The following is a 12,925-nucleotide window of genomic DNA, read 5'->3' as shown; positions in this document are numbered from 1 at the left end:
GCCTGCCTGCCTGCCTGCCTACCAAGGAGCACTGCTTCAGGCTGTTCCATCACCAGTGAGCACCCTTCATCAGAGCCACCGGCAGTCTGGATCCAGGGCTCCCTGCTAGCTGTTGTGAGAAAGAAGAGGGTGGATGCTTTCCAAGTTGCATCGTGCTGCCATTGCATTAAGTTTCCTGCATCCTTACATCAAAGGAAAAGCATTTCAGACTCCACAGAAACAGCTAGAGGGGGATCAGCAGTAAATACAGCAACGTGCCAATGCCTGCTGGAAACCATTGCTACAAAATGTGACTTTGGCATGTCCCCCCTGGCAGCACAACCTGCTGAATTGCAATGATGCTTCACCTTTCCCAGGCTAGGAACATCAGCTCTGGGGAGAGGGAGTGGATGTTTTGGCAGGAAACCTACCCAGCCTCAAGGGGAATGAGCTATTGAGTGTGGTTGGGCTGTAGCTTCTAGCATGCCTCCTTGCAGCCAGTGGTGTTTTAATTACCCTCTCTGCAGAGGGGCTCAGTGGGATTGCATATTGTTCCTGTTCTCATCTGAACACAGAATGAGCATCGGACTCCTACTCTGCCACCGACTGTATTGCCAATGACAAACACATTGTCACTGGGGAGTGTGTGAGCATGCTATGAAGTCTCTGTTTCCAGATGTAGACAAGGAGAAGGAAGGGTGGGTATACCTCATCCAGTGTGGAGTCTCTTGGTGGGAGTTAGACAGCACTCTCCATAAACATGATTATGCTTCAGCAGCAGCCCATTGAAGGGGAATAGGTGGCACTGGGCACCACCTTAGTGGTGCTCCTAAGACTGGATATGGCAGCAGCAACAAGAGCCAGCCACCTTTTTTTCCTCTGCATGGAAACCAAGCATCTGCAGCAGGCTCTGCCCAAAAGCAAGGGTGTCCTGGCTGCAGGCAGCTTGCCAAGGGAGATCCATGGCTGTGAGCTATTCCCAGCTTGCAGAGCTTCTGGTGTGGTTCGTAGCAGTTGTCAGTCTGCCCCCCCGCCGTGAACTGGCAGCAGCATTGGATTAGTGTGGTGGCTTTCTCCAGTGGATACCGGCTACAGGTGAGGCAGCATTTGCTTCTGCCACCAAAGTGGGTTTCCTTTAGCTCTGGATGGACCAGTTCCAGCCTCTGACATATCCCTGGTGTGCAGAATTCATGTCAGCAGCTGTGTGATACAACAGTAACACCTCGCATCTGCATTTTCCAACGTGTTTTGGGGAGCTGAACTGCTCACCTCAGTGCCATCTGAGGATTAAAGAACACCTTATGAGTTAAATCAGCTGATGCTGATTATTAATTAATGCAGTTATCGTCACTGGTTGGAGTATTTTAATTACCTCTATCAGTAAAGAATTATTTGAACCAGTAAAACCAGGTAATAGTACCATGGAAATGCTGGTTATATGCCAAGATTTCAGCAAGGAGAGGATGTCAAGGCTGTGTGCTTGGAGATGTCTCTGATTGTGTTAACATAAAGGCCATCGTAGTGCACAGTGAGCAGCTGATGTGAGTTGCCCAGCAGAAACTTCTCATCTTGGATGCTGCCTTCCACAATTGGTAGAGATACCCATCAGCCAGCACCAGCATGGGTGCTCCCCTGGTCCCTTGGCCACACTGCTTTTTTCTACTCACATCTCCGTCCGTGCTCTGTCCCTCTCTTTGGCCACAGCATTAATCAGGGTGCGCAACAGCTCCCAGTTAAAACTATCTGGAAAAATAATTTCTATTAGCAATGCTGGCTTTGGCTGATCATATAACTACACCATCAGCAACAAATCATTGTAAGGCACTCTGCTTTTCTGTGGTTACTTTGGATAGTAATTTATGACCCCCTTCCACACACAGTGAGTGAAAACAAGCCGAGCCTAAGAAGATCACATTGGCTAGCTATTGCACACCACAGAGTCTTGGCAGTAATCCCTTTTTCTTGACATAAATACAGAAGCACTAGGAGGCTACAGGGTATCAGAACCTCTTCTGTATGGTGCTGATGGTCAGCTTTCAGCGCTTGGCTTATTCATTATCTTTAGTGCTGCATTCAAATTATGATGGCCATCATCACCTAATGCACACTCTGTAACAGCATACACACTGTCCTGCTAAGGTAGAGCAGTGCCTGTAAAATACAGATCTCTTTTGCTGAGAAATGCAGATGTAAAAAAGCAATGCAACAGTGGAAAAGAGTCCTACACGTATTTTATCACTCAGAAAGGAAGATCCAGCTTTAACAAAAGTGAAATTCCATGGTCAGGAAAAAGCCCAAACAAGTTACAGTACTTTCCTTAATTGGGTTACAAATGTCACCTTTGGAATACATTCAAAATCAATTATTCTTTTCTTTTTGTTGGGCTGTCAGTTTGGTTTTTACGCTTCATTAGCAAGGCTACAAAACGAGGCTGTTGCACTTCTTATTGATTCTGCTTTGTGTTCAAAGTCAGTTTATCTGTATAGATGTTGGGCAGCAGTAAACTTTTCTAGCACAGATGAGATAAATATCTGCACAACTTTTAAAAATCAGCAAATTGCCATCACCTACCACAGGGTTGTTTCTGGTCTTCCTTGGGATGTAGATTCTTCCATAAAATTAATTAAAAGATACATTGCACCATAAAGAGACAGCATGTATGGGGGTCAGAAGGGCAGCCTGCTTAACCCAAAAATTAAAATGGGAGAAGACATGCAAACAGAGGTTGAAGAGGAGGTGAATGAGATTGTCTAAAAGGTAGGAATTAAACAAGGATTTATTTAAAAAAAAACTGTTCTGGAGGTTGTCTTTTAGGGGTAAATGGGGAGACCATGACAGGCAGAAGAGAAGGTGTGAAGCTCAGAGTGAGAAAAGGAAGCAAAGAGAGCAAAAAAGGTAAATGTGTCAATGGGGGAAGAAAGATGATTGGTAATGGGGAAAACTGGAACAGAGGTAAGTAGGAAGATAATATGCAAGGTCCCAGTGGAAAAGGTCTCTGCATGAGGACAAAGAGCCAGCATTTAATGCTGTTTGAGACATGAAGACTGAACAAGGTAGGCAGGCAGGCATCAGCATGAAAGAGGATTTATTACTAGGTTGAAAAAAATTATTTTAAAACTCAGAAGTTTATTAACTCCAAACTGGCTGCTAGATGCAGAAATATGTGTATCTTCTGTGTTCCTTGCAAGTCATGATACTGCTTGTACAGTAAGATTTATTTTTGGTTATTTTTTTTGTCCTAAGATTTTTTTCCTGTAGCAGTCCAGATGTTCAAAAGATTTAATAAGCAATACATTAATTGAAATTTCCTTACCACCAAAAAGGCTTATTCCTCTAACTCAAAATAATTTTTACTTTTTTTTTTCTCAGAGACTGGTTTTCAAGTCAGAAATATATATAGCTATACATATCTGTATGTATATATGGATATGTAGGTATACACATGGCCGTAGTGGTCTGTCATTTTTGAACCTCAGTTACACACATCATTTACTCTCTAGTATTTCATCTGCACATTTGAGCTCAGTGCAAGTATACGCCACCAGTTCAGTGCAAATCACCTAAAACTTTCCACTCTCGATAGAAAAAACATGAATTAGCATCTTGTACCCTGCAGTTTAACACGTTGCTTTGTGGGCTCATAATGGCCTTGGTTTTGGGCTCCATGATGTGGCTTGGAGTGGAAGGGAGAGCAGAAAGGTCTTTTGGCATTTCTCTCTCCCAGGGGCTGGTGTACCTTGTGCTAAAGCAGCTGTGGCCACCAGCCGTTGTGCTGGTGGGGCTGTGATGGTGTTGCTGGGCTGCAAAATCCTCCTAAGAGTAGGTGAGACCCTTGTCTTAGCCAGGGCTGAGGCTCAAGAACCCACTAATGACAGCTAAAGAAGCCTATGATTTCAGTAAGGTCTGGACAGGCTTTTGCTCCCTTTCCTTGGCCGTCTTCCCCCTACCTGTAAAGTGAGGATAACAGCAGCCAACGTTGGGATAGCTGAGTGGTGGCAATAAGTTTTAGCTCCCGAGAGCCAAATTGCCCTCATAGCTGGTTGCAACTATGATCCTGTCACTAATTAAGGGTCAACATACTAGTCTGAAAATGAAATGCTAGGTGTTGCTGTTATGGTGCTGGTCATTTAGCGAGCAGCCTTCTGTCCGTCTGTCCTTCACCATATGCAGTTTCAGTCTTGTTCCTGCAGTGATCCACAGCATCAGTATTTCCAACAGCAAATTCTCAGCACAACTCGGGCCAAACCCCACCGAACAGCCATGGAGCAAAAGCATAACAGGCACTGAAAAATTTCAGCAGGTGTTCCAGCATTAAAAAGCTTTCCTATAAATTTTACATTCCAAATTCTAACCTTTGTGTTTGCTTTACAACAGAAACAAAAGAGTTTTGATTCCAGCCTGTGGTTATTTGGTGTGAATTAGGCCTTTAAAAGGCCCCTTGACGTTGTATGCATTCTTCCATAACCAGCTTTTAATGTTCTAAGAATAATTACATGGGCCTGAAATGCACAACTAATATTTGTTTTTATTTATTTACATGTAATTGTTGTCATGCAACCAGATACTGTTTCCATTTTCATTTTATGTTCCTAGCAAAAAGGTTAACAGAAATCAGAAGTAATTAGCTCTTCTAAAACCCAGTCATTTTATGCAGAATAGAAGGGGATTTTGTTTGTTTGATTGTTTGTTTTTTTATTGCAAAAGATGTAAGGTAAAATAAATCTGCTTTGCAAGTTAGCACCATTTTTACTGTTTGGTGATACTTGCAACGGTCTTCTCTAAAAACTAGAGAAGGGAATGGGACGATTCCACTGCCTGCAGTGCATTTGGAGTCTGGTGCCAAAACCAATAGGGAAATCAGCTGAGAGATGAAGATTTAACCATTGAGTGAGATACTTGCTGATAATGAATGCTGGTACTTTCCATCAGCCTGTGGCTGTTTTGCATTTAGGGAGGACTTGACAAGTTCAGGGCACAGAGCAGAAGACTTCTCATGCACAGATTGCCTCCTTTCTCAGCACACATGGGTTGCTCTTACCCATTTGGTATTTCAGGAAAATGTCCTCCAAGTGCTGGTGTACTTCAGTACAGCTCATTTGGCGCTATGACAGGCAGGCCAGTTAGTTAGGCACCAAATCAGTTTTCGGTAACGCAGATTCAACACCAAATCCCATTAACTGTTAACTTTAGGATGCCTGGAGGCTTGGATGTGCCGGACATTCTACCAGTTTCTTTCCTTGCTTGCAGCCCACCAGCTCACAGCCAGGCAATCAGTGCAAGGCTGGCAAGGCACTCAGCCAGACAATTTCTAGTCTGTTTGCCCGTGTCTTTTGTTCACTGTGCTGGTAGCTCAGGAGTGGGATTGTATGTGCTCAAGCAAACTCTGTGCCAGCCCAATGAGGCTTTCAGCATTGAGGATGGAGACCCTGCACTTGCGTGTGGATGTTTGCGGGGGGTCAGCACATCATTAGGGCTTTGTTGTTTGAAATGAATTTTTATAACTGGGGAAACAGTGGGCTGCCCAGTCCTGCAAATGGGAAGCGTTGACAGCTTGGCTGCCATCAGGGCACTGCTCTTGTTGCTCTGGCTTGCGCAGCCAAACAAAGTCCTTCTTGAATGAGGAAAATCAGTGGTCCTTGGAGCTGTTTATTTTAGCTATTGTAACTTCATATGATATTCAAATCTGTGTAAATGTAATTATTCCCTGGTGTTTTCTACTCTAAACACCTCTGAAATGTATATGGAAGTAGTTTCTAGGGCTTATTCACTTGCTTATACAAACACTTCCTGGTACTCATTTTGCTTTCATTGCCTCTCCACTCCTCCTGCTCTCACCATATGGAAAATGCAGGACGTACCATGTTGCCTAATCCTTTTTTAATCCCTTTGCCCGGCAGTCTTCTTGCTGCCACCACCCCAAGGCCTTCATCTGGCTTATTTTAGCCCTCCTTGCCTGAGAGCAGCTCACAAGTCAGTACAGCATGCAGACACATGCATGCATGTATACATACGTATATACAAACACATTATTTTCATGTGGACTGGGAGGAAAAATGGCTTACCTCACCTCTCATCTATTGCCCTGACCTTTTCAAAAAAACTCATGTCAAGTTTCAGTGTTATTTTAGTTTGTCTTAACAGCACATTTGCAGTTGAATTTATACAGTGCTTTAGTTTGATTCTTTTCTCCCTAGTTCAACTATACTTCAGAGAAGAAATGTTGGAAAAATAAATAGATACAAAAGAAAATTATTATGCAATATACCACTCTAATGCTAGAATTTCACTGTGTTATAAATCATTTCATGTATAGATGAGGAACAGACTTCTGATTTACTACTGTCTGTCTGAATTAGTCATATATGGTAAATTTCCTTAAAGGGGTCATATTTGACCGAAGGTGTCTGTTATTGTTGGCATTGATACTCTTTCCAGAACTGCTAGACTACTCATGGCACTGGACCAATTTGTTATTTTGGGAGTAGATAAAGTCTTTGTTTAGCCTTCTGGCACTCAGCATAGCTCTTAAAAAGGGTTTTCTTTGTTTTGCTTTAGGTTTTCTGTTGCTCTTAAATCTGCTCCATTCTATGGGGTTTTGTCACAGGAGACAAGGGGCCTGAGTATTAGGTGTACTCTTTCTTGGATGCCTTCCCAGAAGGCTTAATTTCAGGTGGGTGGGAGGGGGACACGTGCAGATGATATACAATATTGTATTTGTACATTGCAGTGTCAGCACTCCTGCATTCGTCTAAGACCAGCAGCTGTCACTGTTGCTGATGTTGACTAGATGTCAGATATGATTTTTGTATTAAACCATAGCACCTGGAGAAGTTGAATCATAGGGGTTTTTTCCACATGTGTTACCTCATTGTGTACAACCTGGAGTCAGATACAGTAGAGGACTTGGACAGTTAAAGGGGAAGCATGTTTATACCTGACTGCAAAGCTTCCTTCGTTCCTGATTTTAAGGTTGCTGGACCTGCGTGTTTACGTAGACCGAGATCTGCCCCAGCTCTGGCACGGATGTCACTTTGGGGTGTGGAGGATGCCGGAGGCCAGCTGGGATCATAAGCAAAATGTTCCTGCCCACAGCCATTGCTGTGCTCAGTACACAGGCAGGATTGTTCTCGCAGGAATACCATTGCCAGCTTCCCTGAAGGCAACTTGTGGTGCTATTGTGTGCAATAACCTTGCAATTAGAGCAGTCGACAAGAGCCTGAGAAACTCAGATTTAGTTCTCTTTCCCAGCAGAGAGGATGCCAGTGGTCCTGGAGGACTGCCCCCCTCACCAGGCTCCAAGCTGCCCTGTGAAAGCAGGGCTTCCAGGTGTGGGTGAAGAAGAGGGGGCGAGCCCGTGCTGTTGGGATGAGGGGTTATCCACCCTGCTCTTCGTAATGCCTGGGGCTGCTTTGGTTCATCACTCAGGGACTGCTCCCTGTAAGAGCACCCTAGGAGTTACCCAGGCAAACAGGGAGCCCAGGGCTTCCCCATCAGAGGTGTCCAGCTCTGGGGCAGTACAAATACACAGCTCCTCCCTGCTCCTCCATCCACTTCCCTCCCTGAACTTGCTCTGTAGGGCCAGGAGTGTCCCAGCTTGGGCTGGCCCACTTCCTTGGATACTGGCCAGAAAAGTGGGACTTAGTGCCCTAGGAGTCCTGAGCAAGGGTTCTGAGCAGTTAATATCTCAGCTGCTACCCATCCATCTATTCCCAGTTGTGATTTGAAAGAAAAGCAGGCGCTCTGCTCCATTTTCAAAAAGCACATGTTAGGTGGAAAGGAACTGAGGTCCCTGAGGCCAGCCCACACCCAGGGTCCCAAGGGGCTAGGCTGAAGGCTGCCTTTTGCATCATGGTTTCTACATCTGTGCAGTAACCCGCCAAGTGTGTGAGCTGAGCAGGGCTCTGCCTCCTCTGTGTTTAATGAGGCACCGTTGTGGTGCAGCCAGCTTGAGAGGCAGGCCCATGTGAACCTCATGAAGTTCCACAAGGCCAAGTCCAACCAAGTCCTGCAAACGGGTCAGGGCAGTTGCAACTACAAATACAAGCTGGGTGGAGAATGGATTGAGAGCAGCCCCAAGGAGAAGGATTTGGGGTTGCTGGTGGACGAGGAGCTCAACATGGCCTGGCAACATGCGCTTGCAGCTCAGAAAACCAACCATATCCTGGGCTGCATCAAAAGAAGCGTGGCCAGCAGGCTGAGGGAGGTGATTCTCCCCTTCTGCTCCACTCTCGTGGGACCCCAGCTGGAGTACTGCACTCAGCTCTGGGACCCCAACATAAGAAGGACTCGGAGCTGTCATGTCCAGAGGAGGGTCACAAAGATGATCAGAGGGCTGGAGCACTCCTTCTATGAAGACAGGCTGAGAGAGTTGGGGTTTCTCAGCCTGGAGAGGAGATAGCTCTGGGGAGGCCTTATAGCCACCTTTCAACACTTACCGGGGGCCTACAAGAAAGATGGGTGACAGACTTTTTAGTAGGGCCTGTAGCGATAGGACAAAGAGTAATGGCTTTAAACTGAAAGAGCGTAGGTTTAGATTAGACATTAGGAAGAAATTCTTTCCTGTGAGGGTGGTGAGGCACCGGAACAGGTTGCCCAGAGAAGCTGTGGATGCCCCATCCCTGGAAGTGTTCCAGGCCAGGTTGGATGGGGCTTTGAGCAGCCTGGTCTAGTGGAAGGTGTCCCTGCCCACGGCAGGGGGTTGGAACTGGATGATCTCTGAGGTCCCTTCCAACCCAAACCATTCTATGATTCTATGAACATATATACATGCAGCCTAACTGCCGAGCCATAGGGGTCCTAACATCTGCGCTGGTCTGTGAACTTGACCCCAGCGGAGGTTTCATTCTGTTACACAGCTGGGACAGACCTGTGCAGCTCAGGAGGTCAGTGGGCTCCACTGATTTACAGTCTGCAGCAGTTTTCTGGGTTTGGGCTCTATATCTACAGTATTTTTATTGAAGAGGTTTCCAAGAAGGTGGGTTTTTTTTTGATCAGGGCTGAAGTAATCTCCCCAGTAAAATGCATACTTAAGGACATACCTTAAGTCCCATCATCTTGAATGAATCTTAAGTAGGTTACCCTCAGTACCTTTGCAGAACAGGGCTGTGACCTCAGGACCTGATTTCACTGTCCCTGCACAGGCATCAAAGTCAGTGGGATGAACAGGCTGGTGTTGCCACACCATGGCTCAGGTCTTGCAGCTCTCCATGGAAGATGTGGCCACCTATTTGGATGTATAGCACAGAAATTACACTGTACTGCCTTTCTGTACTTTCCTGCCATGGCATGTTTTCTAGAGAGTTCAGTGGAGATGGTGTACTTAGGACATTTATGCATTTTAGGCTCATAAAATATCTTGCACTCCTCAGCCTTTGGAGCTGAAGCACTTCCATATTTTTTCACAGCACTTTTTAAAACAATATGAAAATGTCTGCAGAAATATTTTTTTTCCAGGAGGTGGCTCCTCATCCATCTTGAGTACCAAGTTACACTGCAAAAGGCCCAACTCAGCAAACACAAATCCACAAATTTACCTTAAGTCCCAATGCAGCCTTGCTGAGTACAATTTTGGCTTGCGTTAGCATGTGTTTGAAGAGTCTGAACACAGAGACCTGCTGTTGGAAATATTTATGACAGTTGGACAGCATTTGTTTGGAAATGTTGCTCCAGCAGCACGTGCATCCCACTCCAGCCCTTGGGCGAGCACCAAGTGTGTGTTGCTTTGCCCCGTGCTGATAACAAAAGTTTAAATGATTTTTAGAGGGACAAGAAAGAGAGCGAGCTCTGAATTTCTGCTGCAGATTAAATATGTCTCAGGAAAAGGTAAATTTTTATCCAACATGTGACCAGTCTGTAGAATTTGTATGGCTAAATATCAGCTCGCTATTACCTTAAAATGTAGGGCTGTACTATGTAGTCCTTCATCAGTGGTTGCTTGAGGCTTAGGCATCCGATATCCTGAAAACTCAGCTGAAGGAGCTGATGTGTATAGTGCTGTGGCACAGGTACGTGCAGCACCCCTGCATCCCTGTTCTGCTGAGACACAGGCTCCTGACTGCCCCCCACCCTTTTGGGAGGCCTAAGAAGGAAGACATGTTCCACCATCCTGGTAGATAACTCCTTGATCCTGAAATCAAGGCTTTGAAATCTCAGAAATATCATTTGGTTTGTTTCTAATTCAAGTGAATAACAGGACAGGGAGTGTTGGATGGGAAGAAGGGAGGTCATGCAAAAAGTGCGGCAGTTCGCTCATGGGGACAGGCTGGTGAACAACCTGTCGGTGAAGGTTTGAAAGGTACATGTGTGCTGTTCCTGGCCAGATTCTGAAGTCCTCATGATACTATTTGTTCAAACAGGCTGTTAACATCAAAGGATTTGTCTGTACAAGGTGAGGTATATACGGAATGAATGTCTCATACTGAGGGAGCGAGCCGTGAAGCTTTACAAAACGTTATGTTCTAAACAAACAATCTGAAAGACAAAAGGGAAGGGAGGAGTTGGACAGGAAGGCAGGTTTCTTGCTCTATAGCTAGAGTGGGTTTTAACACAGAAGAGCATTGCGGGTACAAGAGGGCTTAGTTTCTTTTCAATTCAGTGTTTTGGCCAACTCATCACTTTGCTTGTTTTTGGCAGAGTGGCTGTAGTGGCTTGTTTCCATGGTCATTGCTGGCTCATCAGTTTTACTCAATTCTTCATCATTTTCAAAGGACCCAATTAAGGCCATTTTCATGAACTTCATCATTAGGGACAGCGTTCAGTTTACGCTCTCCAGTTACATGCCAAATCTGGTGCAGCCATCCTATGTCTGAGGACTTGTGGGCAGCTTCCTTTTGTGGAATTGGGATTTCTCCTGTCTATAGGAGAAACATTTTCTATCTATCTGACTCTAATTTCCCCAGGCCTAGAATGAAACCCAAGAGGAAACTGGAACCTGTGTTTCTTTTATCTTAAATAGATCTTCACAAACGTCTGCCATAAAGGGGGCTTTGAATTACTGGGAGCAGGGGTAAATGGCATCCAACCGGGAGCACTCCATAGCACATGGGAATGTTCTGTAATGCACAGGATTTGGGTCTTAATTTGAGGTTTAGCCAAAAGGAAGGTGTCAAAATACTGCTCTTTCCAAATTATATGCAGCATGTGTTAGAGCTGGCTGCAGAGATTTTACTTCAGTCTGCATCAGGATTGCTGATACAAGTCACTAAGGTAAATATTACTAAAAGGTTCATTTTTCTCCTTTAGTGTGGCTGCTAGTGCTCTGGAGTTTTCAGTTTCATTTTTTCCCCCTGAATGTTACTTACAAAAAATATACATTAAATGAGTTGCCTTTTGTGTGTGTGTGTACATATGTATTTTAAAAATGGCGTGGTCAGTGGTGTTTATTGAACAAAGCTACAGCCTGAGTCAAAGTCATGCCAAATTGCAAGTGTGCATTCTTTATACCTCTTAACAGGAAAGCAGCGTTGAAGGAATATAGCTACTCTCCTACAGTAGCTGGCAATGGAAGCTTTCTCCTACTTGAAGATTTCCTAGCATCTTATTTTTGTGGGGAAATGAAACATACTACATTTTTCAGATTGGATGAGAGGTGTATGGACATTTTCATCTTTGCTCTGGCTATAAACATTACTACTCAGGAAGTTAGGATCAAAGAGCAGAAATAAAGCTTCATCTTTGCTTTGCTTCTTAATGAATTAAACAAGTTATTTTCTCTTGTCCTGGGCTCTGGCAACCTGAAATGCAGGAACGATGGATATGGTGATGGCTGTTTTTCAGTAACAGATTCCTTCTCTCTTTTTTTCCTTTCTCCAGCTCACCTATTTGTTTCAAACATATCCATCCATTCCTCTAAGTACTTGTAACTAGATTTAATTGCAAATACTGAAAAATTCTGTTTCCAGATATTAGCATAGCTAGGAATGGAAATTTACATTGTCCCAAGTTACACTATATGAGCAATAACTGTACTTCTGCTACAGATAATCAGATCATTTGCAATGTTTTAAACAAATGAGCAACTAAAATAATGTGCCACCCATTTACAATTTTTCTTAGAGAAGGCTATTAGAAAAAAGAACTGATACATTTATTTTCTCTTCAGTACTCATCTGGGTTCAGTTCTGAGTTATGGAGAAGCTGGATCTTGTGTCTCTGCTACCCTTTTCAGCAGGTCACCTCAGCCTAAAGCACTGGGAGTTCTCTCACATTAATATGTTGATATATGCCCAGGACCACATGTACCTTCCTCACGTGCTATGTATAAACACCCCACAGTGAATAAATTCAGGTCCAAGCATTTCCATCAGATGCAATCATTGACAGAACTGGTTTTGAATAAGGCAATGAACCTGGGCTTCCCTTTGTATCCATGAAACAAGGTTTTGCCTTTGGAAACTTGCATAAGAAGCTCATTTGCCAGTAGATTTCCATGTTGAATAAATGGATGCAGGAGGGAAGGGAAAATAAGTGCAACAGCAGATGTAGGTAAGGGGTTTACAGCCCAGAAGGAGCAATGAAAGTTTTAGGATGTGGATGTTTTTCCCCAATGCAGTGTTATGACCCCCATATATTGTGAAAGCGAAGATGATTACACTGTAGCTGTGTTACTATAATGTTATAAAATGGATAGGATGCTATCTTTCAAAGAGACTATCAATTGATTCAGTAGCATGGATAACTGACCATGGATTTCTCTGCATGACAAGACCAAGTCGTAATAACAGCTTGGGAATAATGATGCTATATTTTTCCATTAAAGAAAGTTTAATTTCTGGAACATTGACAGGTTTTTAAAGTAATGTAGACTTTTCTTACCACTGAAGCCCACATCTTTATTACAAAGCCAAACTGTTCTCTCCGAAACCACATTATGCATGTTGTAACAGTACTCTCCCACAGACGTTGAACACAGAACATATTTTTCCATGTGAATCATCCATTCTCTTAT

The 12,925-nt window shown here is 44.1% G+C and overlaps 1 long non-coding RNA gene across 1 annotated transcript in view; it reads left to right on the top strand.

Moving 5' to 3' along the window:
• The first annotated feature begins 2,477 nt into the window (after positions 1–2,477).
• The window catches only part of LOC119149340, a 35,833-nt gene continuing 25,385 nt past the window's right edge, over positions 2,478–12,925 (top strand). Inside the window, exon 1 of the long non-coding RNA XR_005104660.1 lies at positions 2,478–2,736. This is a non-coding gene — a long non-coding RNA (uncharacterized LOC119149340). The remainder of the gene's footprint in view (positions 2,737–12,925) is intronic.

Source organism: Falco rusticolus, chromosome 5, assembly GCF_015220075.1.
Source record: "Falco rusticolus isolate bFalRus1 chromosome 5, bFalRus1.pri, whole genome shotgun sequence".
Lineage (NCBI taxonomy): Eukaryota > Metazoa > Chordata > Aves > Falconiformes > Falconidae > Falco > Falco rusticolus.
Note: the sequence above shows the minus strand (reverse complement) of the source record. Positions and strands in the feature narration are given on the sequence as shown.